Below are 27,390 nucleotides of genomic sequence, written 5' to 3'. Positions count from 1 at the left end.
CGGCTCCACCCATCATTCCATTATTTTGGTTCCGTCTCTCAAGACCTTGCTGTGGCCGACATAAGTGGGGTGATCTTCCTTTGTGATGGGCTGATGGCCTGTTTAACCCTATTATACACTCCTGGCAGGTTACCAATGTCTACAACCTGCTGAATTTTGCAGCAAAGTAGGAACCAACAATTATTTGCACACAGCCGAGCTACCTGCTGCACTCGACTCCAAGCACACCCAATTGCCTGCAAGTTCTCCTCATTGGGCATGGATCTGTATGCAGTCAGTCCCTGTCTCTTCTCAGAGGTACCAGCAGCACTTCATCAGCTTCAAATCAAACCAATCAGCACACTACTGTCTTCGTCCCAAAGATATAGATAGCATCCCAATGTTTTTCCTATCTCATGCTTGAGACAGTGTCATCCAGGGCAGGGCAAAGCCTCTTCAAGTGCTTGAACAAACTTATGCACTTTTGAAGGGGCATAAGTCTAGTTTGTGTCAATGCGTGGCCCCCCCTCTTTTTTTTTTTTTTTTTTTTTTTTAGAGCAAAAGAAACTTTGCATCTAGATGTTCATTCTACTACACACAAGCAAGTGGTCAGTATCACAACCTGCTCTGTGGTTACTGCGTGTCACTATTCCACCATCTACACTGCTGTATTTGGTGAGGACAAGGTCAAGTTGGTGCCAATGTTTCGATCTTGGGTGCCGCCATGAGACTTATGCTAGGGCTTGACATTGAAGGTGATGGTTATGCAGAGGTCATATTGGGAACAAAGTTCAAGGTGATGCCCATTTTCATTCATCTTTTCTGTTCCAAAATGTCTCAGACAAGATGGCCACCTGTGATGGTCACTGCCAACTCTAGCATTAATATCACCAAGAATTAATAATGGTTCATGGGAAGGGACCTCCCTGAAGGCAGCACTACGTTCATCATAGAATTTGTCCTTTACTTCCTGGGTAGAAGTAGGACGCCATATAACACAAAACAACTGAAAATACTTTACTATACAACATGCAAGTATATATCCTGTTTTATAAAAATGCTGTAAACAAAAATGTTGTTACTTTTCCCCTCCTCTTCCTCTCTCCTTAATGTTCTTTAAACATTAAATGACATGAAGTAGGCCATGTGTTTTGGAGGCCCCTGCAAGTTTACCAAAGTCAAAAAAGTCCAATATTTCCAGTTTTTTTTTTTTGTTCTCGCATATGTGAATGATGACTTGCAATCACACTTTTCATTAATTTGAGACTTGCTGGTTTCCTTCCTGTTGATCATCTCCCAACTCTAGTCTCAAGTTCATTTCCAATGTACACCTGATTTGTCTAGTCAACTCCTGTGCTTTTCTCTGTCTTTCAAGCATTTCCCTTTGAAACACTGGAAATGGTTTCTAATAACAGGCTCTCTATGAACGTTTATTATCAGAAGAAGCATGTTCCCCTTCTGTTTGACAGCTCAGTTTTTGTTGGACAAACTATTTCCCTTAGCATGTTCCTCATCAACAAAATGGTGGATCCTCCAGGAAAAAAAAAATATTCTGAAGATAACTGGATACAGCAGCTTGAATCTCACATCTGCCTCTTGACATTCCCTGATTTCTGGAATACTCTTCTGCCTAGTGTACACTGAGTAATCATTTTCCACAAGCACTCTACTATCTTCAAATGTTAGTACTTCTGCCACAATTCTGTCAGAATCAACAACTTCTCCTGGTAGGATTGCATATTTACTAGCCTTGGCTGCTTTCTCATGGCGAGGTTTGGAGCATACACCTACGATGTGTCTTTAACAACTCTTGCTGTGGAATACCAGTCCAGGTGATTATTTGTGCTTTCATAAAATTAATAAATTCTGTTCCATCCAGTTTCTCTGATGCAGCATAAAACAATTCAGGTTTCTCCACTTGCTGCCCTCTAATTCTAGCATTTTTAAACATCTCTTCTTGAGCAGTCTCATACTTAGCAAGCCTTTCCTTAATTTCCATCTCTGATTTTTGCAGTTGAATCAGTTCATCTGAATATCCTTTTAAATTTTCTTCCATTTTTTCCAGCCTTGTATTTAACTTGATATTCTTTCAGTGTTTCATTTATTTTAATAAGCTCTAAGCACATTTGACTTGTATTTCCTCTAGATCACTGAAATCATGACTTGCACCAAAGTTGGAGCTTGAACTGCTTTTTGCTGAACAGTTCTACCCATACAGTGTTTTCGCCAACCTTTTGCGGCCGATTTTCAAGCTTTCTAAATTTCTTCTTTGCTAGCATCCAGGCAGTGCACTTACTAGCCAGTAAACTGAAATTTACCCAAAAAGAAATTCACTGGCTCTCTTTTTCGAGTTTCTGTTCTCACACTGGGAAAGCTTAAAATAAGCTGTTTACTCAGTATGCAGCCAACTTAGAAGTTCCAGAAGTGTAGATTTTGAAGCTGGAGTTGAGAGGAGGCTTGAACATAGTCTAAATAAGGAAATATTTAAATTCCCAGAAGTCTGCAGAAGGCTATAACAGGGGCCACATATTTGGTAAATATCCTTTGAGCTGTACAAAGTCCAAAAGGCAAAGCGGAGAACTGATGAAAGGAAGAAATGGAGAAACACAACTTCCTGAAGAGAGGGTGAACAGGAATATGGAGGTAGGCATCCCTCAAATCCAAAGATACTAGAAAAGCTTGAGAAAGCAAGACACGAAAAAAGTGTCTGAACAGATAATATCCTGAAGTAAAGAATGTTGAGAAAGGATAGGCCACCATGACCCCTCCTTCCTAAGAAACAAACATTCTGGAATAAAAACCTGTACCTTGCTTAGATGAGGTAACAGGCTGGATTGGTTCTCTGTTCCACCAGATCCAAAAGAACGAGAAGAAAATGAAGCTGGCAAGGAGGAGGAGGCTGAGGAAGGTTAGAAATGGAGTAAGGGACTTCTGAGCCACAGAATAACTGTGTTGGATGATGGAGAGGACCAAGTGTCTGGGGTCATCTGTTGCCAAACAAGGAAGAAAAAGGTTAGCCTGAGAGACAGAGAAAGTACAGTTTTGTACCTACCATAAATGTAGATGTCCGATAGGCATGCATCTGCAGTCCTTACAAATGGTTGTCCGTGTCGTCCAGCAGCCCTTGATACGGCGGATTCCCAAAAAATCTGGTCTGGCTTTCGGGCTGTCTAATGGCACTTCCACCGGCGTCATAGCTGCAGTTATCGGTTATAAAGGCATCAGCCCGGCCATTTTTCCTCAGTGTTTCTTGCCCCAGATGCCAGGTGCCCTCTAGGAAGGCTAATTTTGGATAAATGAAATAGTTCCCAAAATAATACAAACAAACAAACATAAATATGTAATGTATGTCATAATATAAAATACCAGCTAGCTACAAGATGGGCAAATACCCTAGATGGACAAACAGAGTACTAGGGAGAGAGGGAAGGAGGAAGGAGTAATCCTGACTGACATCTACATTTATGGTAGGTACAAAACATGGTATATGCAGGTACAAGAGCTATGCTATGTCCTTACAAATGCATCTGCAGTCCTTAGCCAAAGAGGAGTAGGAGACTTAGAAACTGGGAAGGAGAGAAAGAAAAAAGATGAAGATGTAGTTAAGATTAAACACAAAACAGCATTAGCAAAACCTGCTTTAACCGGGATCTGGATAATGAAAGCAAATATAATGCTTTAGCAAATGTAGGCAGCCGCCTCCGTAGCCTAGCCTGCAAAATGTCTAGCCAAAGCTGCATTAGAGGCTGTAGCCTATGGGCTGTAAGCATCCCCTGGTGTTTTCTGATGTTTTCATGCCTGGAGTTTCTTTGCATAATTAGAGATAATTAAATCTAATGCAATTTCCTGTTGCTTAAGATTTTTTGTTTGAAATTGCTTTTCCTTGCTCTCCTGTGCTATATGCTACTTGTAGCTGGTCAGTTTTCTATTTATGCTTCCACTATCCCAGGTGCTAAGCTATGTTCTCTATGTACATCCAAGGTATGCAACAGTCTTTCTGGGTTGGGGAAGGATTGTAGGGAAATATGCCGTTGGATTTAAAGATACCCTGGAGAGCACCTTGGAAGTAAAGTAGATCAGGAAAGTAGGATTAGTTCTCAATGACACTAGATCAGGAACCCTCTGGAAGAGGCTAATGCCTGTAAGCAGCCTGTAGCTCTCCATGAAGTCTTATGAGTGATTTTTTAAAGCAGGAAGTAATCTATTGTGATTGTTGTGCATAATTCTGCTGAGTGTGCTGGTTGAAGGAGAGTAGGCAAGTCTTCCCTAGCACATGTTGGCTTCCCATGCTGTGAGTGGTGTTTTTGAGGGTGGTTGACATTTTAATTGCTCTCAGAAGAGAAGACTGCAGAGGATGTGAGAAGACTGGAGTTGAAATGGAAATTGGGCTGAAATAAGCTGGAATATCTTAATGGGAGAGGAGGACAGGCGTAGTGGAAGAGCTCTGCCAAGTATTCCAGGATGTGGCTAGATTTACCAGTGACATGCTCTCCTTTGCTTTACTACTCCATTTTTTACCTTTCTTGATTTTTTTGCTGAATAATTTTTTTTCTTGTCTGGGTCTGAGGCCTCCAAGATAATATCTTTAACCCTTTGGATAATGCTAGGTTATTTGGTCGCAGCATGCAGTGTTTTTGCAGCCAGGATGCAGGGTTTGAAGTTGTTCTGTGTTAGTTGAAGTTGTGTTCTGTTAGGCCATAGGGGGAACTAGGGGCAGGCCTCATGTTTGTTCCCGGACATGCCCTCTCAGCCATGGGGAGTACCAATGTTGCCTTGGCCTGATCCTCTTTCTATCAGGATGATCACGGTCTTCTCAAAAGAAAATCTTCAATAGCACACATATCAGTCAAGTTTTCCTGGGAGAAGATGGTAAGTCCTTTCCAACAAAAAGATAGTAGGAGTCACCTCAAGCATTTTTCAGCTGTTGCGATTGTGTAGAATTTTTCAGTTGGTGATTTGATGGTGATGCATGCAAATAAGTTTCTGGTAGTCCGTCCCATTTCCTTGTATTTGTGGGCATCCGCGTGGCAGCAGGGCTTAGGATGCCTGCTAGTATATTTTCTTTAGGATGCCTGCTAGTTGCTTGTCTTTTCCTTTTCCTGTGCCACTAGCCAACTGAATGTTGAAGCTCATTGCCATTCAGATTGAGGTATGAATCCATTACAGAGTGTATGAATGTGTGCCTCCTGTGCCTTGATGTACCACATCATTGTGGTAACTGTGGTGTTGTATCAGCAGTTGACCTGTTTTCTGGTGTTTATTTGATACCAGCATTAATTGATTTACTGCCAGCATTTCCTTTTGGTTATGTGTAGGTGCATGTGTAGGTGCTCCATAGCCTTATGCACTTGTCTTGTCTAGTTTTGTGTTGTGTCTGGCGTCTGTGTGTGCTGTGAAGGCTGGTTGGGTGCTGTTGTGATGGATTCCTTTGTTTGTTGACGGCCCTGAGCCACTTTCCTTCTTCTTTGTTCAGGCAGGGAGTGTGGAATTAAGGCTTCTAAGAGGCTGAGCTTGGAAATGTTAGATTTGGTAATCTCTTATGTGCTTGTGCTTATGTGGATGTGGTGTAGTCTGGCAATGTGATGTTCTTTTATGCAGCTTGCAGGACTTTTCTTGCTGTTAGCTGACTGCTTCTTGTATTGTGGTTCCTGGATTTTTTTCAATGCCAGCTTTTAGACTCAGGAGTTGCTCTTGTTTTTAAGGTCCAAATCCTGCACCCAAGAAGGTTATCTCTGCCATTGTATTGATTATCCCAGATCTGCAGGGTTTGTAGTACTTTTTTGTATTGACTGTAATATTGACTTTTTGATAGTACTTGTGTATTTTTTGCAAATCTCGCCCAGGTTTGGCAGTTTGTATCCATATTCGCAATTTGATTTGAGTTGTCTGTGAAATGCAAATATACTGAGCGGAGTATGAGCAATTACTGATGCCAGGCATTTGAATTGAATCTCTACTGATGCCAGAATTTTGAGTGCTCTGATGCTGAGAATTGATAATGCTCTGGGCCTGCAAAGAAATCTGAAATTATCTTCTCACGCAGAACTCACAGCTTGGGCGTGCCAGTATAGTTAGAGATCTAGAGCGTGCAGATTTTGCAACTTGCCCAGCATGGGAAGAAGTTTGGAACAATGACATATTTTGAATTTTGGAGACATGGGAAGGGTAGTTTAAAGACATTTTTGTTTTCTGGATGCCTCCAAAAGTCTGGTTAAATCCCTTTCAGAGCCTCATATAATTGGCACCTTTACCTCATCCTTAAAGTCTGGAAGTATTTATTTGTTCTGTTCTCTTTATGGTACCCTCTCTTTTGGCAGGTCCTGCAGGCCTTGATAGAGTATCTGAGTAAGGCACCGCAAACATAGTCTGTGTCTGTATTTCTGTTTGTAACCTGTTACTAATGCCCAGTAATGTGAAAATAAGGCTAACTTCCCTAGTAAAGCTTCCGGTGCTCACCGATGTTGGTAGCAGAAGCGGTGAGCCACCAGAATCATGAGATTATCTTGTGCCTGGGTGGTGGTGCTGGTGGATGGCGGCTAATACCTGTAGTTGCCTGCCACCACTGGCGTCCCTGGCAGGCCAGGACTGGCACCTCCTGATTGACCCTGGAGGCTATTGCTGCCTCGGGCTCTGGGAGTGTCTGGAAAGGACCAATTGGAGGCTAGTCAGTTCCTGCAAAACGGAGGGCTGGAGGTGTCTGGAAATGACCTTCTGGACAGATTTTTGCTCTCTTCCACCTTCTTCTTTCACCCACTGTCTGCCAGAGCTGTGAAACAACAGATTTTATCCCGTAGGGCATCCTAGCAGCTTTGAGCTTTAACTTGTAGGACAAGGAGAGGACTTGGACTGGAGCATTTTAACATGTCATGTCTTCTGATCCGCTGTACCTAATGGCTGATCTAAAACCCCCTTTCATAGTCATAGCACATTCATACAGGATCTGACTGAAAGAATGGAATGTATATGCCATTTCCTGTTCCTATTTTTGAATCAATGGAAAGATCGAGGATTTTACCCCATCTGTAAGCTAACATAAATTCCATTTCACCTGAGGACTGGTTTGGACGGTTGGTCCCAGCTAGCTAGAAAAGAGTAGCAGAAGTGTAACTTTTTTACCCCATCCCTCTAAGACCCTAGTAGCAGGTTCAGAGGAGGGGTTTTAGTAGAGTGGCTAGGTACAGCCTTGGTAGAGGGGGGGAGCAGGTTGATAAGGATCACCAGCAAAGGGGCCCCTTCAACCTAGTTTGGGATGTGCATTAATGTCCGCTGGTGCATCCCGGCGAGACAGGGGCAGGAGAGAATCAGGGCAGTAAAAGCATCATTAAAAGAATTCATCCACAACAGTAAGTACTGGAGGAATGGCCTATCACAATATGTAGCCTTAAAAGAGAAATGCTAAAGGAGCCTTTTCCTAGAGAGTCTGAAATCCTGGCCCTGCCATTGAGCATGGAGTCTGGAGGGTCTGAAGGTTTCCATTCCTCAAAGAGGTCATAGCAAGAAAGGCAGAAGGAATGGACTCTTCTCAGGCGGAGAAAGGTGGGAGGAAGAGGGGCTCTGAGGATCCTGATCATGCAAGGGAGAAAATGCATCCTCTGGCTCAGGGCTCTTGGAAACTGGCTCTAGGAGGTGGGAGAGAAACTGGCCCAGTCCTGGATGTGGATTTAGGATCCCGGATCAAAGGGGCAGAGGCTCTGCTTTAGACTGGTTGGGATCCCCCTAGAACTGGGCCTAGCAGAGTCTTAGCGACACAGCATTCTAGTTTTGGAGCTTTAGCCCTAGAGAGCAGGTGGGATTTGGCAGCAGACCCAGCCCCAGGCTGGCGTAGCCCAAAGATGTCGAGGATAGTAGGCATGGTGCAGGCTGGCCTGTGGGTGCAGGTCCAAAGTTCCAGAGTTGGCATAACTGCGGTTTCGCCTGAACCGCTCGGCAGCGGAGTGTCGGTCCTTTCCTCAGAAGTTTAGGGACTTTCACATTAAGTGGAGAGCTTGTCATCGGTTGAAAGCAACGTGGTTTTCAGGCCCGAAACTGTCCCCGCGTTTAACCGCGTGGTTTCGTCGAAACATTTGCGTTTTTAGTCGGCTGCCGGTGAGTATCCGGCAAAAATTTGTAAGCAAAAATTATCCGAAAAGCTCTTCAGCCGAATTCAGAAGCGGCGAACAGTTGCGCTAAATTCAGGTTGAAAGAAAGCACGAACTGAGCAAGCTGCTCAAAAATTGGTCTGGTAAAGTCTTAAGGTAAAGCGGTAGAGTGGTTATCTTTGCTTGGGTATTTGTTTCCTTTTTTCCTGCAGTTATTCGCGGCAGAAAGCCGGCTGGGGCTTGAACAATTCTAGCGGGAGTGCCAGCTTTTGAAGTCTTCCGGTGCCTTAGTAGTAATGTCTGGGCCGGCCGACTGACAGCGCGATGAGCCTTCTGCGCCGCGCCGCGGCACGAAAGAGCGGAGGAAATAAACCGGCGCGGACGACAGGCGCAGGAGGCTGCAGACATGGCGTGTCGGGTGAAGTCGACACCAGCGGGGTGAACCCAGACTTTGGAATCCGGCGGCCGACACAAGGGCTGCCCTGGCGAAGGACATCTTGGTAAAGGGGACAGGGAGGCTGGATGTCAGATACAAGCAGCTTTGTCAGGAAAAGAAGATTTTTGACCTGCAGAAGTCTGAGTGGGCTTGTCTGGGAAAATCTGCTCAGTAACCCTCCTGCTCCTAGCAGGGTGTCTAGGCTGCCCACAGACAATCTTTTGATTGATAGTTCCTCTGGAACTTAGGAACAGCAGAAAATAATTTGCTTCAGGTTTTGCACAACCTTGTCCTTATCCTGATGGGTTTTAAAGAACTCTACAGTATCAGCAGTGCCAAAAAGACTCTGTCTTGGGAAGAATCTAAAAAGGTTTAGCCTTAATGACCTCAGGTAAGGCTTTAAAGCACAACCAAAATGCCAGAAGCAGATGCAGTTGCCCTAGAAGAGGCAATAGCTGCATCACAACTGCATGTAATGGAATGGTAAGAAACATGAGAGGCAGAATTCAGAACAGAAAGAGCAGAAGTATTACTGTTCAACTCAGGCACATAAGTCTACCCCCCCCCAACCCCCAGCTGGGAGGAGAACAGCCAGGACATATCTAGTCATGTGGGTCTGGGTCTGGTAATTAATGGACTTAAATGTCAAAGGAGTAGAAGTATACACTTTTTCCCTGCAACTCCATAGCATGGCTACCCCTGTCAGAAGGAAAATGCTTGGAAGAGGAAAGCAGTTTGGATGGCTTATCAGTGGGGACATGGAAACAGCAGCAGGATCAGATGAAGGAAGGACTTTTACACACATTTATGATCCTCAAGAAATGTATTAAATCTGTCTGGTTTCTTAGGGCCAGAGTTTGAGAGTCAGGAGCCTAAGACGCTGTGCTAAAGGTATCCAAAAGGGCAGCTAAAACAGGAGGGGCTGCAGGTCGTCAGGGTGAGTCTACCTGCAAGAGCTTTTAATATCGCTTTTGAACTTAAGAAACCTGAAAAACAGTCCAACCTAAAGTGTTTCACATCCTATAGACCATTGCATCCCCAAAAGATAATTTTTCAGAAGAATCGGGAGACAAAATCTTCATCATCAGATCTAAGGACAGAGTAGACTGCATCTGGGAGCAATACACTAAATATTCTTCACCAGAATCCAACTCATCATCAGAAGAGTCAGAATTCTTAGGTCTCTTAGAAGGTTTGGAAGACCAGAGAGCAGAAGCATGGACAGACAACCCTTCTGGAGGCTTCAGAGCCATAAGGGCATTAAATAGCCAGACTAATGTAATGCCACTCTGTGAGGATCCTTGTCCACAGTAGCCACAGGCTTGTCTTTTATTCCTTTTTTAAAGGAATATCTGCTTTAACAACTCTAGGAGGTTCATACCCCTGCCTAAATTCAATGAGGCTACCAGGCACCTCTTCCCTAACTAAACTTTGGGGAATCCCCCTATAACCTGCAGTTGAAATCAGCCATGATTCCCCCTCTGCATTTACCAGATGTATGCAAAGCCTCAGCGGATGTGTGAGTACACAGCTCCATGGTGGCCTACAGCTGGGTTGTGGCAGAGGGAACTGGCATCAACACCAGAGTTTTCTCGGATTCTTCATCCAACCTGAGGGAGATGTCCAGTGGAGGCCAGACAGCAGCAGGTTCAGGATGTGCCTCTTCAAGTAACAGCTGAACTTTGAGGCAGGCAAATTCAGGCATGATACTCTGAGGCAAAAGCTTTAGACATTGGTTTTCCAAATAAACAGAAAAGGATGACAGATGGCTGCAGTGTGTCTTGGGGACAAACACCTGATGACTATCATACCGAGTATGGTTGTGTAGTACCCAAACAAAAAAGGCACATCTTTCTATCTATATGGGGAATCTACCTCCCACAGTCCCATTTTTCCATTCCTGGATGAAATGAAAAACTACAAGTAGGAAAGAAAGAAGGAATCCCAAATGGAACACTTATCTTTAGGAGGCTTGGTAGATGAACCAGCTCAATGAATGGTGAATAGATAGAATTCAGAGGTACAGTTCGAACTGCCGACAAAGAAATTCTGATGATTAGGCAACCGTACATCATGTATGTACCTTATGCCTTGCACATAGGACATAAATCTGACATACAACGCCTTAAAGCTGTAAAGGCTTTGGTATACTGGCCAGACATTAGGCTATCCTTGGCAGGATATACCATAAGTATATAACACTGCAACAATGAAGGACATCAATGCATGTAGAATAATGCTAAAGAGGAAGAGTGAAATTATGTAACTGGACTGCTGAAATTAAGAAAGAAAGAAAAAATACAGGATTTTATAATGCATGTAAATGGAAAAATGTCTTAAGTGATAATTCCCTAAAGGTGTTTAACAAAGCAAAAGGTGAGCTTTGCATGCTTCCACAGTACACTCCCAAATGTTATTTTCCAAGAATCAATTATCAAAGTCAATGAATCCTCTAGTGGTATAGACCAGATAAAATCATGTTATGGATGCTCAAAAGTACACGAGGTAGTGCTGCCACTTCTGGAGTGCACCCATGAAAAATGGCAGCTGGGGATGTTCTTCTCAAAACAAAAGAGCAAGTACAAATACTAGCCAAAATAAAAGACACCAGAATTTTAATTTATTTAATTTGGTAACCAGGGTAGAGCACTGATCATACTTCTCAAATGCCCACCCAGACTTATGAGTTACATTTTTACTCTAGTCCTCACAAAATTTGTGGTTTTCTGGAAGACCATTCAGGACTCAAGTTGCTAAATGACAGGCATTTGAGTTTCAGACTCAATGTACTTGAGAACATGCACAGTAAAACAAAACCATTTAATCTAGCAGCTTTCTAAGTTGATTATAGCCATACTAAAAATTTGTTCATATTTTGGGAACCTTTGTCCCCATCATACTTGGCTTTGTGCTAAGAGGTAGAAAGGTGTGGCAATGATCCTAATACACTTATTTCAGTCGCAGCCCGAACAAGTACAAATAATAAACAAGTTAAAAGTAGCAGTATGAATAAACGCACCATTTTCTGTGCAGATAGCAATGAATCAATAACAGTGGTAATAACAGTAATAAAGTACATAGCACAGAGAACAAAATGAAATATGGGAAGAAAAAGGAATTCTTGTGGTGAAAGGATAGAGCAAGTGTAAAAGCAAAAGTAAGAGCACACAAGTTAACAATATTCAACATACAGAATGTCGAAGAGACGTCACATGTTAGTGTAGGGAAATAATGTCAGAAAGGCAAATGTTTCAGATTCTTAAGGAGTCATCAGAAGAGCTTTTGCAGGCAAATGGTACACTAGCGGCAGGAAAAAAAATGTGGTTCAGAGACAGAGTGCTCTCTCATATTAACACACATGGTGCTATGGAATGTGCCAGCAGGTAGCAAACAGGCATCAAACTATAACATGACAAAAATGCTGCCAACCTAAGGACTGTACAAGTAGAAGTAAAAACAGCAACAGAATTCCTCTAATTTGAAAAATGCACACAGTCATACCCCTCTCTACATACAGAATTAAGTTCCAAAACTAGAGTAGTCATATTACGGCCATCTCTCTTCTGCAAAAGAGCGGTTTCTAGTGAGATACCATTATGGTTGCAGGGATACTTGCACCTTCAGCTGAGGTCTGCACAGATAGAGAACGTCAAACTGGATGACCATCACTTCAATGTAGCTGCAATTCATGGGTGAGAATTATGGCTACTGTTTGCAATAACACAGCAAACACTTCTACAAAAGCATTCAGCATTCTTGAAAAGGTGTATAGGTGCAAGTGTGTGTCATACATAATGCAGTTCTACTGGGAGACTAAACACGAACACAAGTAATTAATACACGTGAAAAAGCATAACTTATAACAGATTCCTGGCCTGAGCCAAAGTAACTTGTTTGCCTATGTAAATGTGTTAACTAAGGCAAAGCACTGATCCAAGATGACCAACTTCAGGCCCAGCCCAGTATAAAGCACATACAAACACACAGTTTTAGTAACATTAGTTTAACATTAATAGCACATTTCAAGCAAGTAATTCAGGATAATGTGGGGTATCATTTGTTACAATGAAAACTGTCAGCATCAATGTAAACAAATTGTATTAATGGTACCAATAAAGCATTCTGTCTGCTAACTGTCAAGAAAACAGGTATGCACTACCAGCCTGTGTCAGCAAGCTGCCTTTTAGGGTATTGTTCGGTTTAATAATCTGAATTGATTATTGGGAATGCAAGTACAAGCAAGAGAGGGATAAGGGATAGAGAATTTGTCAGTTGTACATTGAAGCAATCAAGTGCAGGGGAGGAGTTATGGTGGACAACGTGGATGCCAAATTCAGACAAGACTATAAAAAGTAAAATTACAGTATCTGATCATAAAGGAACAAAACTATCAGATGTACATCTGGTTGTACTAAAGAATGTAAAACCTTGTTTGTGTCTTTCGGCTTTTCCCGGTTAGGTGTCGCCACAGTGGAATTCCGGACGCTAATGATTGGCAGTAGATTTTTACATGCCGGCTTGCCGGGCCTAACGCACAACCTTCAACGAAAGGAACGCCCATTCACGCATGTCGCCACACAGAAGACGCTCTGAGACTCAAACGGGCAACGTCTAACTGTGAGGCGACAATGCTACCGCAGCACCACCACCGCAGTGTAGATTTAATAACAGTTTGGTCAGTTTGGTAGTGCATACCGGTTTCCTGTTTGGTATCTACTTCTCTGAAGTACAGGCTAACACAGACAATCTTTGGCTAATGAAGTTCGCAGATGACTGCAAACTAGGAGCCATAATCGAAACTCCTAACGATGTGGACATCCTACAAAAGGGCCTTACTGAGACAGATGCCTGGTGTCAAAGACATGGCCTCAAGCTCAATGCCAAAAAGTGCATTCTCATCCCCTTTGGTAAAAACTATGTACCCATGAACTACCACATAGGCAGTAATAAACTTCACAGCGAAAGTGTGATAAGAGACCTTGGGACACAGGTGGACAGTAGTCTCTCCTTTGATAATCACATCGCCACAGTAGTCAGGAAATCCTTGTGTGTGGCACACCTCATCACAAAAGGTTTCTCATCCAGGAAAAAAAAGAGGTCATTGTTCCCCCTCTACTCGTCACTCATTAGACCCATTATAGAGTACAACGCCCCTTTTGGTATGTACCTCACAAGACATCTAGAATAACTGGAAATACCGCAGAAATACCTCACAAAGAGGATTACCGGCCTCAAACAGATGCCCTATGCAGACCATCTCAAAAATCTCTAGCTTTACTCTGCCGCATCTTGCCTACTCAAAGGCTATCTCTGCTTAACATACAAAGCTATGTCAAACCCAGAGCTGTTGGACATGCTCCACTTAAAGAAATCCCAATCCCTCCAAGCTACACACTCCAGGGACCTAAACCTTCTCACCACAATAAATAGAACATGCTGGAGGGATAGATTCCTGTCCCAGAGACTTTCCATACTATGGAACAAACTACCTATTTCAAACAAAGCTCCTCATTACTACTCTTCAAGAAAAATCTTGATAACTGGATGGGAAATAGGAAATTCACCCTGGGGATGACTTCTGTGGCTCTGCTCGACAGTGGCACAGGAAAATAATTTTCTTGCGTGGCGAAAGCCAGGGTACTTTTTTGGCTAGGCTTATATAGGCCCTAGAGCCAATAGCCTAGTACCTACCTATAAACAGCTTCTTTAAGAAACTTGAAAAACTTCCTCCAGTCTGACATTACAATTCAAGCTTGGAACAAAATTATAAAAACAAAGGAACCACACTGAAAGTGACAAGCACAGCCAAACAGTTGGATTCATTGTCCTGGAAAAAGAAAGACGGATGTTACGCAGACGATTTTCTTGCAGAAGTCATAGCAATTAACACCATTTTCCTTGTTAAGGACCTCAAATCAGCCTAATGAGTTTGTTCAAATAGATTTCTAGAAGGACAGTTACACAACTCCTTTCAAAAACATCTTGTCATCAGACTGCAATGAAAGAGGGGACTCCAAGAATAAACACGGTGAAACAGCTGACAAAAGAACCTTGACAGAGGAATAAAAGGCCAAAGGATAACAGACATAAATGTTGTAGTCTTAAAAGGGTGGTCTTTGGTTCTTAATATGGCACCATTTGGAAAATCTTTCCCATTTGCATGTTTTTGGGGGGTTATTTCCCTTTTCTAATACCTGCTGCACATTTTCAGAAAATGGGTGCTGAACAGACATTGAAATTCCATCATCCAGGAATTCCAAAATGGCTGCACAATGCTCAACAGCTTAATTTGAGATCTCAGTGTGGGGAAAAAAAAAACAGAGACAGAGGCCAGTAACTGTGCCAGATTTAGTAAATTCAGTTACTAACTAGGTAGCACATTGGCTGGAAGCCAGCAAAGAAGAAACTTAAGACAGTCTGAAAGAAAAGCATGAATTTAGAAAAACGGCTTTAAACAATTGTACTTTTTGATAGTATCTCCAAGTGCAAAAACTGTTACCACATTGATTTAGGCAACAGAAACTGGAAAGGGTATTTGCCAAACTTATGGAACCTATAACAAGAAAAATAACCAGAGATCCTGTGTAGAAAGATTTTTTGAAATTTTATGAAAATTTGTATAAAGCAGAGAAATGTGAAAATTGAGAAAGAGCACAAATGGAAATATTTATGGAAGACTTAAATTATGCCAAGGTTAGAGTTAGGTTAAGCTCAACAATTGGTGAGATAGTTGTGAAATAAAAATGGTGTCAACCACAGGAGAAGCTGTGGACACAGTATTAAAGGGATGGATTTTTTTTCTGGGAGAGGAAAAAGAATAAAGATCAAGTGTGATATGTTGATCCTTCCATAGAAGGAGGTGGAGTAGGATTACCTGATTTGATGGGATATTCCAGAGCTACACAGTTAAGGCTCATATACATAATACAAGCTGAAAGTTATAATTCAAAATGGAAAGGGATGAAGATGGGGTGAAACTCAAGAAATAAGGTATGTGGGGGATTTTGGATGCAGATCCTTAAGGAAAACAAAAGCATTCACAACATAACTGCTTCTGAAATGGTACCTGCTGCAGGTTGGGAACCTGTGATCAAACAGGCCATCATCACTTCATTTGTCTCATGTCTCCCTCCTGTATGTGCTGACAAAAACACAGTTGGCTTGACACTTATTGCTGCATGTATCCTGTGGTCTGGGCCTTCCTTCAACTCAACTCCTGATGTTCCTGGTTTTCCTATAACAAAGGAAGTAGCCTCTCCAAGGATGTCCATTAAGTATGAAGTTTCAGTAATTATGGCCCAGTTCTCTCTAACAACATTTACTGTTGATTGATTACAGCATTGTTTAAGTCAAAATACAAATGTCTGTAGATATGAGAATGTTTTTAACTTTCTAGCCTATGGCAATTACAATACAAGCAACTTGGTTTACCTTGCAACCTGCTGTAAATTTACTGCACATTAGATAGGGAAGGCTAACAGAAAACTTAAGGTAAGGATAAGTCAGCATACGTCTGACAAAAAGAAACAAATGCTTTATACAAAACACACTAAGGAAACAGATGCATCACATACGTTCAAGTTTATACTTAAAGTTATGACAAAAGCATTGAGGGGTGGTGATATAAAGCTTAAAAGTGAAGAACTAAACTGGATTTTTAGATTTAAAAATCACACATTCCTCCTGGGCTTAATGACACTGTCATTTTAAGACCTCATCTAATAAACTTGCATAACCAGGTTCACTAATTGCATTTGATCATGTGATGTTCTTTAACAACAGTATATAAACCAATGTTTTTAATTTCCCTGATGCCAGCCTGAAGCCAGAGCCAGATCCAGCAGAAAGTGGCATAGGCAGTCCCCAAGGGCCCCATGAAGGCAGGGGGCCCCAAAAAAGGAAAAAAAAAAATACATATTTTATTTCTACAGCACTTATTTTTCTTTTGGAATTCAGATTACGATCCAATGATTCCAAACAACTGTGAGCACTGTACATGGTACAATGTTCTCACATTTTCATGGGCATTACTGGTTGGCTTGGCTTCTTTCACTGTGTTAGGTGTGTGGGGGCACATTTGTAGTAGAGATTTTTTTTCTCCCCCAGGCATCAGACTAAGCACCGCTAAGAGGGTGCATTGGTCTGCCTTCCCCTGTCCCAACCAACTTAACAATTTAGCTGGCTCAACAGAAGATCGTGGGTACAGTAGCAGGTTTGACAGTCTGTTAAACCATGCTTTATTTTACTGCTGCTGTGAATCCTGATTGGAGTCCTCACTCATCACAATGCCTTCTTTCATGATTTTTTTTTTAAATAGAAAACCTGCTAAGGCAAAAATCACAGAAACTTGGCAATTGAGATATTGTTGTTTTGGCCAAGAAGGAGCTCTAAGAAAGAGAGATTCTTTGTCTTGTTTCACTTTCAGTAGTAGTTTTCAAATCAAAGGAAATGGAGGAAAGGCTTAAAGTGACCTTTGCATCCACGGGAGTGAACAGGTATCTTTCCAAACTGAATGGTGAGGTACCAGGATGAAAAGGTTTGGAGTCAGTCGTTGAGGAGTGTAAACAGTTCCCCTGTTGTACAATGTTCTGAAAAGTCAATGAATCATTTCAGTTTATAGGTTTATAGGTAGGTACTAGACTATTGGCCCAAGGCCAATATAAGCCTAGCCAAAAAAGTACCCTCCCTTTTGCCACCCAAGAAAATTATTTTCCTGTGCCCCTGTCGAGCAGAGCCACAGAGGTGATCCCCAGGGTGAATTTCCTATTTCTCATCCAATCATCAAGATTGCTAATGATGAGCTTTGTTTGATATAGATAGGTAGTTTGTTCCACAGTATGGGAAGTCTCTGGGATAGGAATCTATCCCTCCAGCATGTTCTGTTTATTGTGGTGACAAGGTTTAGGTCCCTAGAGCGTGGAGCTCGGACAGATTGGGATTTCTTTAAGTGGAGCATGTCCAACAGCTCTGGGCTTGACATAGCTTTGTATGTTAGGCAGAGATCACCTCTGAGTAGGCGACATGCGATGGAGTAAAGTTGGAGTTTCAGACTGTTGCATAGGGCATCTGTTTGAGGTCGGTAATCCTTTTTGCGAGGTATTTCTGCAGCCTTTCCAGTTGTTGTAGATGTCTTGTGAGGTACATACCAAAAGGGGTGCTGTACTCTATATAGTGGGTCTAATGAGTGACGAGTAGAGGAGAACAATGACCTCTTTTTCCTGGATGAGAAACCTTTTGTGATGAGGTGTGCCACATAAAAGGATTTCCTGACTACTGTGGTGATGCGATTATCAAAGGAGAGACTACTGTCCACCTGTGTCCCAAGGTCTCATCACACTTTCAGTGTTAAGTAAACTACCACCTATGCGGTAGCTCATGGGTACAGAGTTTTTACCAAAAGGCATGACAATGCACTTTTTGGCACTGAGCTTGAGGCCATGGCTTTGACACCAGGCATCTGCTGTCTCCATGAGGCCCTTTTGTAGGATGTCCACATCGTTAGGAGTTTAGATTATAGCTTCTAGTTTACAGTCATCTGCGAACTTCATTAACCAAAGACCTTCTATGTTAGCCTGTACGTCAGAAAAGTAGATACCAAACAGGAGCAGACCCAGGATTGAACCCTATGGTACTCCACTTGTCACTGGTCTGAAGTCAGATTTGGAGTCTGTTACTTTCACAGTGTGGGTTCTGTCAGTGAGCCAGTTGGCAACCCATTTTGTGACATAGGGATTTATACCTAGTTTAGTGAGTTTATCTGTAATTCCAGAGAGTGGGATGATGTCAAAAGCCTTGACAAGATAGAGATCGGCTGTGTGAACCACCTTACCCTCATCTACGGCTTTGGTGACTGAAGCTATTAGGTTTAGTAGACATGATCTGCCTTTTACAAACCCAAACTGGGTGGGGTCCAGAGTTCGGAGATTACCAATGTCTTTGTTTACAAGATCCATGATGATACGTTCCATGGCCTTGCAGACCAGGCTCATTAGGCTAATGGGGCGGTAGTTCCCAGGGTCCATGGTGGCTCCCCTATGTGGAGTGGGATAACCGTCACTATGCGCCATTCAATGGGCACAAAGCCTGATGTGAGGCTATGATTGAACATGGTGCTTAGGTGAGGTGCCAATTCATTCTGCAATGAGCCAAAGTTGTGTGTCTGTTGATGGAATCTGGCAATTCATTTTTATAAGTCTGAGAGATGTACTATTTAGAGCTAGAGACTGCAATAAATGACTGAGGTCATAAGGTTTGGCAATGCTAGGAAGATTAGGTTCACCTTGCCTGTTAACATAGCACATAAATATTATGTTACTAATTTTGAAATAAACATGATCCAGCAGGAATCTGCCCTGATAAGCTGTCAAGGCTCTGTACATTGCTTTTATTTTTTTCAAGTTTGTATGGAGAGAACTTTTTTGTTGAGACTAGTTGCCCCAAACAAGATTTTTGAAATGGATCGCTAGGCACAGTCCAGAGAGTCCTGCCTTAGAACAGGTCATCTGAATAACTAATGACAGAAATTCTTTCTTACAAAAATGTGGGGAGGAATTGCTGTCTTTAAGACTTCTTAAGAGTTCATTATGGTCTTTTCATATGGAACTCTGTACAAGAAACTGGAAGAATGGAAGTTGACATGTATTCCAGGGTCCATGGGCATTGTTTTGAAATAATGGCTTTCCGCTGATAGAAATCTGTTATCACATTCTGAATCACCACTTGTTTTTCTTGGTTAAAAATGACTTTGATCATGACAGTGTTTAGGGCAGCCCACAGCAAAGTCACTGAAGTTTCAGGGTTTACAGGTAAATTTATTTTATTTTGGCCCTCTAAGGACATCAGTGATGTACTGTAGTTAACAGTGCCTCTAACTGAGCAGTCAGAATGCAATCATCCAGGTAGAAGTAAGTGGTTATGTTTTTTTCTCCCTGATATTGTTCTATACCCCCCCCCCCGGGATTAGTAAATGCTGGAACTAAATAGAGCTGTGGCTAATACACATGGCAAAGCTGAAAAATAAAAATTATGAGCTATATGAAACCTGGCCTGGCTTTACTATGATATTGAAGAAAGCATCCTCCATGTCCAGATTGCTATGTAAAAAAAACTTTTCTCTCTCTCGATGGTAGGGCTGTATTCTGTGCTACATTCTGAATTTCTGTGTGTATACAAATATGTTCAAATCTGTCAAATCCAGTAGTGGTCTTAAGGGGCTGCCATTTTTGCCATATGTCCAAGGAAATATTATGACTGCTGTCTTCCTCCTGTGATTGTGTTACTGCTTTTTTGTGGGTTTACCTTTTAAGGACAAGAAATAGCCTAAATTGAAGTATTTGTCCTCTTTCTATGGAGGAGTTTACTGTACTGACTTTTAACGACAACTGATGTGTTCTGTGTTGAATACATGAACACGTGTAATGTTTAGAAACCCTACTGCATAACCTTGAGGTACTGCTTAAATTGCTCATCATACACTCAACTGTCCAGATTTTTACTTCATATTTATGGTCTATGGAACACTGGAATGGCTGCATGGGGGGTATGTGGGGCTGAGTATGCGGTGACCCCGATTCATTACCCTGCCCAGGGCCCCATTTGACCGTGATCCAGCTCTGGATGAAGCCATAATATTGGAAGTGTTACATCACTTGCATTTTAAGTGCTTTTTATCAATTCTTTCACAGTATTTAAACATTTTTTAAATTTGAGTTCGTTTTACTCTTTCATGGTTCTGGATACTATTATTTTTTGGCCCACCCAGGTGAGAAACATCCAAGGTCACTGTGGCCATTGGGGGAGTTAAAAAAGTACAGTTGTGTACACTTACCATAAATGTAGATGTTAGAGTGTATTTACTGTTGCAGTCATTACACTAAGTACCCCGTTGGGGAAAACTTTTTTCTTGCTCCAGACCGATGTCAGATAAAGTTAATTGTATTTCTTGTGGGAAGCAAATACCTCATACGGATTTTCATTCTAACTGTATTCCTTGCCTAGGCCCTGACCACGACGTTGCTTGTTGTCGGTTTTGTGCTAGATTTAACCAGCGCACTACAAAGTGCCGGTAAGATTTTGCTTTTCACTATTTTGGCAGAAGATTTAATTACACGATGCCGGATAGCCAACAGACTACCGCAATTCACAAGAAACCCAAAGAAAAAGAAAAGGACATACATCCGAGGTCTAAAACCGACAACGAGGCTTCCTCTAAGCCAGTCGCCGGCTCTCAGTGAGGTGCTTTCGCAGCCTCTGACACCCGCTACTTTGGAACCACAGGCCGCAACAGACTCCCACATGGAGTCGCCTAGGCCGCAGGAAGCTCAAGGTATTGGATCTTCGGAAAAAAAAAGTTATGTTCTTACCATAATGTTCCATCTGAGTAGTAGACTTCATTCTTCTGCACATATGGGTATACGGATCCGAGCCGGCAAAACTTTTCAAGCATCAGCTCTGAGCTCCAAGCTCCTCCCCTACCTATACTACATCACTTCCTCCTATCTAGCCTCAGATCGAGTTTGCTGTCACTAAAGCAACATAACCACCACCCTAAACAGGATAACCTGAAGAGTGAGGGGGACGGAGGGAGGGAAGGTGCAGAAGAATGAAGTCTACTACTCAGATGGAATGTTATGGTAAGAACATAACTTCTTTATCTGAAGTAGTTGACTTCATTCTTTCTGCACATACGGGACAGAGTCCCCAGCTACTAGTATTCCTGGCAGGCCCTTACGGAAGGATATTTCTGAGCACCGCAGAGCCAAAGGATGCTCTCCCTCTAGAAATAAGATCCAATTTATAATGAGAGATAAATGTGGTGTGTGCGAATTGGCCCAAGTCGCTGCTGCACAGATATCGTCCAATAGAACTCTTGACCAGAAAGCTGCAGAAGTGGCCATTGCTCTTGTGGAATGAGCCTTCAATACACCAGGAGGAGATAAACCTTTGTCCTTATAAACTTGAGCAATACAAAGAGTGATCCAACTTGCTAAGGACACTTTCGAAACCACTTTGCCCAAAAATGGTTTAGAAAAGGAGACAAACAACTGATCTGACTTCCGGAAGGGTTTAGTCCTATGGAGGTAAAAATGAAGCTGTCTATGGACATCCAATAAATGAAGCTTACATTCACCTCTATTCTGGAAATTTGGGAAGAAGACTGGCAAATTTATAGATTGATTAATATTGGCTGCAGAGAACACTTTAGGAAGAAAGTAAGAGTTAATACGCAGCAAAACCCTATCCTTGTGGAAAACCAAATAGGGGGACAAGGAGAATAATGCCTGCAACTCTGAAACTCTCTTAGCTGAAGTGATGGCGACCAAGAATGCTGTCTTCCATGACAAAAACTTCATCAGAACTGAACCGGCTGGCTCGAAAGGGGGAGAGGTCGAGGCCTGAAAGACTAAAGTCAAATCCCAGGGGGGCACTGTTTCTTTAACTGGTGGTCGCAATAAAAAAAATGTCCTTCAGGAAGGCTTTACACAGTTTGGCGGAAGCCAGAGCAGCCTTATTTTCACCTACATGAAAATTAGAGATGGCAGCCAGTTGAACCTTGATGGTGGAAGCACTTGCGCCTAACCGAAAAAGATCTGCCAAAAAATCCAGTATGACAGGCACAGGGGCTGTAAACGGGTTCCGACTGCGCTGAGAGGCCCAAACGCAAAAACGTCTCCACTTGCTATTGTAAGATTTCCTAGTGTAGGCTTTAAGAGAAGCTACCAGAATATTTTTAAGAGGGGACGAAAGTCCGGGAGTCCTGATGATCATGGGAACTGAACAGCCAAGCAGTCAGCTTGAGAATGTCCAGGTTGGGCAGGGGCAAACCAGACGGGTGAGAAATTATATACGGACATGGATCTAGAGTCCATGGAGGAGCCAACAGGTGAGACTATAGGAAGGGGAAACCACACTTGGCGCGGCCAGAAGGGAGCTATGAGAATGACTTTGCACTGCAGCTGGCAAGCTGACGGAACTTCGGAATAAGAGGTAATGGGGGATAAGCATACAGCAGCCCAGGAGGCCAAGCATGGACTAGAGTGTCCCTGTAGACATCCCCCGGAGGGGGGATCACAGCGAAAAAGTTGCAGCACTTCACGTTAAAAGGAGATGCGAAGAGATCGCAGCAAGGTTGACCCCAAACACAGAATATCTTCTCCGCTACTGATTGTTTCGGAGACCACTCATAAGGAAAAAGGATTGCCCTGCTGAGACTGTCCACTAGAATGTTGGAGTGTCCCGGGATATGCGTTACTATGAGAAACCGGCTGGTCGATATGGCCCACTCCCAAACCCTCATGGCCTTGCGACAAAAGGGGTAGGATCGGGTCCCTCCCTGTTTGTTTATATACCAGACTACAGACGTGTTGTCTGATTGAACGGCTACTGTTCCTGGAGGTAGGACAGGATGGAAGGCTCTCAACGCTAAAAGCACTGCCCTCATTTCCAGGACATTGATGTGTAGCTTGGTCTCTGGAGGGGACCACATGCCTTGGGCCTTTCTTCCCAGAAAGTGCCCCCCCACCAGAGCTGGGAAGCATCCGTGGTCACCGTGGCTTGAGCCAGAGGGGCTAGGAAGCTGCGCCCCGCAACAATGTCCGCTGACTGAAGCCACCACTGGAGTGACGTTCTGCATGTCCGATTGATTCGGATGTGGAAACTCATCGGAAGGTCTAGCCAGGACCACTGAACTGCCAGTCCACTGAAGGACTCATGTGAAGACGTGCAAGAGGGAGGATAGAGATTGCAGCTGCCATCGAACCCAGGGCCCTGAGGAACATTGGCTGCTGTGACCACAGAGTGCTCCAAGACCGCTGATAAAAGGCGGCCGAGATTTTCTATCCTTTCCGGGGTGAGAAAAATCTTTGACTGGATCGAATTCAACCGTGCCCTGATGAAGTCTATGACCTGAACCAGAGACAGGTGGGACTTGTTAACATTGATCGTGATGCCTAACTTGTGAGCCAGATCGAGGAAGTAGTGTAGGGCCTGATACAAGAGACGTTTGGTGGATGCAGCGAAGAGCCAATCGTCTAGGTAGGGAAATCGCTTTCATCCATGTATACAGACTTCTTCAGAACATATTCACAGCAATCGAACGAAATGATCCCCACTAAACCCTTAGTGAGGGTATAACTAAATATAATTGATAGATCATTGGTAAAATGTTGTTTTGCCTATATCTATATCGGATATATTCCTGCCTTAGCAGTTGTTTATATTTTATATTTTATAATATTGTCCAAATTAATACAGAATTATTATTACTTTAACAAAATAAGATACATCATTGTATAACATTATTAAATTAGGGGAAATGTGTTTCACTGTTTTAATCAATGTAGTTCACATAGTATATAACTTTTTAAGTAAGAGAATGCATTGCAATACCACCTATATACTTTATTATATAAAGGGAAAGACATCAGGTATAATTGTCTAACAATTGTCAGACATATAGATGTATAAAGTAGAATAGGACTGTTTTAAAAAAATATTTTTGGTATATTGCAGTACCTAATATATATTTTATAATTATTATTGATTTTGTTATAGTTAAATAGATATATTATGCTGTATAAGAGAATTTTTAAAGCATTTTTAAAGTATTCATTTATGTTAATTAATGTGATTAGTTGAATAATTGTGGTTAAAGGCGGGCTTTTTATGTATTTAAGGGTGAGTGATTGTTGTGAGTATGTTCTGAAGTCTGTATACATGGATGAAAGCGCTTAACCTGAAACTACTCCGTTTTATATTGTTCAATAAAAGCTGTGAACTGTGCTTGGATCCATTTCCTGTAATTTTTTTTTTGCTGCTTCGGCTTGCTGATTTCGAATATATTGTTGGAATCCAGGATCTACTTTGATATAGGTAGGGAAATACCTGAATGCCCTGAAGTCTCCGGTGAGCCGCTACGACCACCATAACCTTGGTGAACACCCTGGGGACTGTGGTGAGACCAAAGGGTAGGGCTCTGAACTGAAAGTGACTGGCCCCTAGCTGGAGCATAGAAACCTCCTGGAGCTCCTGTGGACCTTGATGTGATAGTAAGCATCCTGGAGGTCTAACGAGCACATTGTCGCATTCTCTCAGAAACGGTAGAATGGACTGCAGAGTGACCATCCAGAATTTTTGTTTCTCTACCGACAGGTTGAGGATAGACAGGTCCAGAATGGGCCTGAGGTCCCCCATCTTCTTTGGCACTAAAGAACCTGGAGTAGATGCCTAATCTAAATTGATCTGGGGGGACTGGCTCGATGACTAGTTTTTGTAGCAGCTTTGACACCTCTAAAGCTGCAGCCTCCCTATGAGCGGGTGGAACATCTGGAAGGCGAGCTGAAGTTAAGGGATGTGAAATGAAGGGGATAGAATATCCTCTGGATATGATGTTTAACACCCAGCGGTCTGCAGTAATGGACTCCCATGCCGCTGGATGCAAGGAAAATCTTCCCCAGACTGCCTCCAGAGTACAGCAGCTGTGCAACCCCTCAGGGTTGCTGAGCAGATCTATTGGAAAAAGGTTCCCTAGACCAGAAGTTTCTGGGACCCCCCTCTGCCTCTAGGACGGCATTGGTCTTGTCCCCTCTGCCTCTGGGGAATGAATATCCCAGAGTGTCACGAAAGGACTGTGATTTCCGGAACCACATCTTCTTTTGCCCCTTTTGGTTCCTGGAATAGGACCTCTGGGGGTAAGAGAAGCGATTCCGACAGCTGACAAAGTCTTTCAGTCCTTCTCACTCTGGGTTAGTGTGTCACGTACAGTCTTCCCAAAGAGGGATGATCCATTGAATGGGGTGTTGATGAAAGACGCCTTAAAGGGGTCCGCAAATTGACACAGCCTGATCCAGGCGTGTTTCCTCAAGGCAACGCCTGTACCAGCAGCTCTAACGGCTTCCTCCGTGGCATGAGAGAGGAGCCGCATAGAGGTATTAGTCACTGACTTCAGTGTAGTCATCTTCGCGGAAAAGGACTGCTTGTCCTGCTGCGACAGACTCCGGGGGCGACTCAGTTAGTTCCGATATAAGGTCTCGCTGCAGTCGGACAACATGTGCCAAGCAATTCAGCGCACAGATAGAAAATGTCACCGAGTACATGCGCGTCCCAAAACGATCCATCGACCTGGACTCCTTGGGAGTCCATTACTGCAGACCGCTGGGTGTTAAACATCATATCCAGAGGATATTCTATCCCCTTCATTTCACATCCCTTAACTTCATGCCTGCCTGTCTGACCCTTTCCACTGCCCCGAATGCTGATGGAGAGCACACCTCCGTAGAATGTAGGGAAAAGGCTCTCCCTGGCACCGGAGCAGACGGCAGGGTAGTCCGGGCAATGAGGGTGGAATCCGAAAGAGTGCGATCTCAACCCTCGGGTCAGACTCCCCGACTACAGCTCCGAGAGTCCCCTGGATCAGAGATCGGATCCGAGGAACTCAAGGTGACTGCCAGCGTAGAGGAAACGAAAACCATCGGCACCGACCCCACAGCTCCGAAAGGTCTCAGACCTGAGAACCCCGAAGCATCGGGTCGAATCGGGGAAGGAGCAATAGGGTGGAACATAGTAGAAGGACCCTCACCAATGGGACAGGGCCCTGGTAAGACCCCCATCTAAATCTGGTTCTGGATGAACCTCATCAGCCTGTCCATATCAAGTTCAGATACACTTCGAGTCGATCTGGAGGAAGCTACCGACTCGGGTCTGGGTCGGATCAGAGGGGAGTGCCTTGGCTCCGAAGGCTCCATCAAGAAACGGGGAGAGCAGAGCAAAGGAGAATGAGACCTGGGTACCTTAGAAGAGGGGCCTGCAGAAGGACTCCCTGTCTGGAGACCTTTTTCTGGGCCTGTCCCCCTCTTTATGGCGCCTCTCCTTCTCTTTGTCCTTACCGCTCTGGGAAGACTCAGAGGAAGCAGGCCTGGTGGGAGGTTGTGTTCCTGCCTGTACTGAGTCACCGGCTGGGAAGAAAACAGAGGCAGACTCCAGTGCAGAAGCTGGTAGCAGCCCTTTAGTCACAAGCTTAGCCCGACTATCCTTCAATGCCCTAGGGTTAAAACCCGAACAAATGTCGCAGGATGCAGACAGATGGGCGACCCCTAAACACAGAACACACAGAGTGTGGCCATCGGCTGGAGAAAGCTTATTACCACACACTGTGTACTGTTTAAAGAGAACCTTTGGTTGTTCAGCCATAGCAAATACAGAAAAAGCCATAGGGGCCCACACGCGCGCGCACACACACACACACACACACACACACACACACACACACTTAACAGGGAATGGGCCTAGGCAGGAACCAGTAACACAATGCTATACACTAAACTATTAACCAATAACTTTTTTTTACTAACAAGACGACCAAAAGCGAAGTAAGGGAGGAAAAAGGGAAGGTATTCACACTCCGCAATTAGCAAAAAGGACCGAAAACCTTACCAACTAGCTAGGAGCTCAGAGACCACGATGCTGACTCAGAGCGGCAAACGAGATCTGGGGCTAGATAGGAGGAAGTGATGTAATATAGGCAGGGGAGGAGCTTGGAGCTTAGAGCTGATGCTTGAAAAGTTTTGCCGGCTCAGATCCGAATCAGATCCGTATACCCATATGTGCAAAAAGAATGAAGTCAACTACTTCAGATCTATTCCCGGAGCCGCTGAGCTCATAATTTGAACAGATGTCTTGGTGCAAGGGCAAACATCCCTTGACTGCCTCTAGTATCGGAAAATTGGACAGCACTTCAGGAGCGCTGGAAGTCTGGAACAGAATCCCTGAAACACTGATACTGCTGGCCTTGTCTGCTTCTAGGGCAATGTCTTCCACTAGCATTTCCTCCTCTGCTTCTGGACTTATCACAGTGTGGGTCTTGGAAATGGCATGTCTCCTTATGGCAATACCTGTACCAGC

At 43.4% G+C, this 27,390-nt stretch overlaps 1 protein-coding gene across 1 annotated transcript in view; it reads right to left on the bottom strand.

The window, feature by feature from the left end:
* Positions 1 to 27,390, bottom strand: part of LOC122810583 (glycogen [starch] synthase, muscle-like) — a 166,921-nt gene that overhangs the window by 74,606 nt on the left and 64,925 nt on the right. The window lies entirely within an intron of this gene.

Source organism: Protopterus annectens, chromosome 9.part0, assembly GCF_019279795.1.
Source record: "Protopterus annectens isolate FY-2018-M chromosome 9.part0, PAN1.0, whole genome shotgun sequence".
NCBI lineage: Eukaryota > Metazoa > Chordata > Ceratodontiformes > Protopteridae > Protopterus > Protopterus annectens.
The sequence above is the reverse complement of the archived record's forward strand: the minus strand, read 5'-3'. Positions and strand labels throughout refer to the sequence as shown.